Genomic DNA, 3,150 nt, shown 5'->3' with positions numbered 1-3,150 from the left:
AACAAAATCGATGAGTGAACCGCATCGGACAGAAAACCGCACTGCTCCGAACTGAAAACCGCACTGCGTCAGATAGTGAAGTGAACTTCATGATTTCTCTTGTCGAACGTAAATTTTTTGTGTGTTTCATACCACGGGACGAGAGTAGAAAACCACACACAAGAGAGTAGCGAGCCACACCAACGAGAGTAGTGAACTTCATACTTTTTTTTGGCAATCTTGCTTTACAGAGTGAACCACTTTGACTCACTACAAATGAACCGCATTGCAATGGCGACAAAGGGAATTGCATTATTTTTTATTTTTTGCTAGCATTTTCTCTTTATAATTTCATCTCAACTGCGAGGCCAGGTGTAGTGAACCGCATGCGACAGCGAAATGCACTGCAAGTGCCGATGCAATTTTTTTTTGAACACGCGACGCCATGCAAAAACAATTGCAATTCAAATTTTGCATCAAAGGAAGTGAGCCACGACCCAATTCGGAACAAACTGCATGTTTTTTGTCGTAGCCACCAAGGGGTTTTTAACAAAGAAACTACATCATGCTTTGTAGAAGTTTTTACAAAGTAAACTCCTCTATACTATACACTGCACTACCAATCCCAATGGACAATTTTTTATGAACTTTACCATGGGAGCCCAATCGAACTCCACAACTCACAATACAGGACATCAATCAAACTCTAAACGAACTGCACACAAGAGAGCGAGTCTTGCGTATTTTTTATAATTGGTTTTTCCTTCTTTTCTGCATTAGAGAACAGAGTGGACTGATCTGTGTCTTCGTTCGAGCTCACACCGAGCAGCACACACGCACTGCAAAAAGAAACTTTAACATGCGAATTGCAAAAATAAAAAAGTGGGCTGCAGCACTTGGTCGTCGATGAGGTCGCTATCGAACGAGATCCATGGTGTGGCGCAGGGACAAGATTGAGATGGCCATGGCGCCACCTGTGGGGCACAAGCGAGATGTGAGGGAGAGGTGAGGAGGAAGAAGGAAAGGACAGAGAGGAGGGCGCTCACCTCCGGTGTTGTTGTGTTGTTGTCGTCCAGCGCATCGGCGTGGGGAGGGGCGGGTGGCCGGAACCGTACTGCTTGCCCGCAACGCCAGAACCACGTACCATGAATCAGCGAGCTGCACCAGCAGTAGAATAGCACAATTATGACTTGAGCACCACTGATGTCTAATAGCACTGCACAGAAACAAAAAAACTGATAAAATCTAAACACACAAAATAAAACTGCACTGCACAAAAACAACAAAAACTTGAGCACCACCAGCGATGTACTGCAGCAGTGAGTTAGCTGAACCGCATAGAGGCGGCAACTGAGCTGCACAGGGGCAAATTTACCCCATGAGACCTTTGCGAGCTGCTGCCCACGCACGGGCCGCACTGCACGGATACGCCAGCGGACTGCACGGAGGCGAGCTCACCTGACGCAGTGCACACTACCTACAAGCAAAACCTACAAAATTTTGCAAGTGTACCACATCACTCGTTTCGCCGAGCTGCACGGCAATGGTCTCTCGGCTACAAAATGGCCCTGTTGAAACGCATCTATCCAAAAGAGGAGATCATGGGGCCGAGCCAGAGAGATCAAAGGTTGAATAGAGGTTCGAGGTGGGGAATTCGTCCTGGAGCAGGCCAGCTGGATCCGGACGGGTGCGTCGCCATGGTGGGTCGTTGAATTTGGCCTTGGGGGCTGCGCCCGTCGCGGCGGCGTAGGGAGGAAGGTTAGGGGAGACCCGTGCTCGGTGGCTGGCCTGATCCAGCAGCACGATGCAGCGTGATGGACTCAAGGAGGGAGGTTGCCAAATGCAGGAGGAAGGGGGTAGGAGGGCGAGGCAAGATGGCAGATCCGGTCGGGGAGAAGGTCACCTGGTGGGGGCGCGGAGGAGGCATGAGATTGAGCGGGGACAGTGCGGGTCACGCCCATCAGCGGCAAGTCGTGGCTGCCCCCACCTCGATCTGGACTGAGCCGTCGTTGTGGGAGGCGGCCGCCCACTGCTGGATCCGGCGCAGGGGAGGGAGACTGTGGTGGATGCGGTGGTGGTGGCGGGGAAAGCGCTGGCGGTCGGAGGTAGTAGGGGGCACGGTGGCGGCGCCCACAGAAGGTGGAGCTCGTAGAAGGTTAACGGGGCTTGGTGGGGCAGGGCAGCACTGGCCTGGGGTGGTGCTACGGTGGCGGCACCGGGGACAACGCGGCACTGCAGCGGCCCAGGGTGCAGGGTGATGCTCCGGCTGCGGCGCGGTAGAAGGTGGAGGGTAGGTGGGGGTTTGGATCGGTGGAGGAGGAAGTGGGTGTCGTGCGGTGTGGGTTGGGGATGACTTTTCTGCGGTTTGTTAGTGGGGTTAAGTGGTTCAGTTTGTGGCATGGGACAGTAATGAGGTGTTATCAGAATAAGGCTTAGGTGTTATTAGAATAAGGTCTTAAAGGGTGTTATCATAATAGACCCATCCTATATATATATATGGCTAATTGGATGTGGGTTTTCATGAACTATTATCATTGACATTACCCTTGAGGTAAAAAGTTGGGAGGCAAAACTATAAGCCCCTATCTTTCTCTGTGTCCGATTAAAACTTCATAACCATAAATATCGCGTGAGTGTTAGCAATTGTGAAAGACTAAATGATGGTTGAGTATGTGGACTTGCTGAGAAGCTCTTATATTGACTCTTCTCTATGTTATGATAAATTGCAATTGCTTCAATGACTGAGATTATAGATTGTTAGTTTTCAATGAAGTTTCTGATTCATACTTGAGTATGTGGATGAATTGTTACTTTAGCATAAGAGATCATATGACAATATATATATATATATATGTTGTTTTAAGAATGATCATGGTGCCCTCATGTCCGTATTTTATTTTATCGACACCTCTATCTCTAAACACGTGGACATATTTTTCGATTTCGGCTTTCGCTTGAGGACAAGCAAGGTCTAAGATTGGGGGAGTTGATATGTCCATTTTGCATCATGCTTTTATATCAATATTTATTGCATTATGGGTTGTTATTACACATTATGTCACAATACTTATGCCTTTTCTCTCTTATTTTACAAGGTTTACATGAAGAGCGGGAATGCCGGCAGCTGGAATTCTGGGCTGGAAAAAGGAGCAAATATTAGAGACCTATTCT

General features: G+C 48.5%; 1 long non-coding RNA gene across 2 annotated transcripts; it reads right to left on the bottom strand.

Moving 5' to 3' along the window:
* Positions 1-480: 480 nt before the first annotated feature.
* On the bottom strand, positions 481-2,438 carry LOC125507051 (uncharacterized). 2 transcript variants are annotated; one of them, XR_015604751.1, is made up of 3 exons: positions 1,883-2,345; positions 1,026-1,137; positions 481-953 (listed from the first exon to the last, which is right to left on the bottom strand). It is a non-coding gene; the product is annotated as an uncharacterized LOC125507051 (long non-coding RNA). The 2 variants fall into 2 exon arrangements; XR_015604750.1 differs by having other exon boundaries at positions 1,026-2,438.
* Positions 2,439-3,150: the final 712 nt, after the last annotated feature.

This window comes from Triticum urartu, chromosome 5A, assembly GCF_056163025.1.
Source record: "Triticum urartu cultivar PI428250 chromosome 5A, HENAU_Tu73, whole genome shotgun sequence".
Taxonomy (NCBI): Eukaryota; Viridiplantae; Streptophyta; class Magnoliopsida; order Poales; family Poaceae; genus Triticum; species Triticum urartu.
This window is presented reverse-complemented; position numbering and strand designations above follow the sequence as displayed.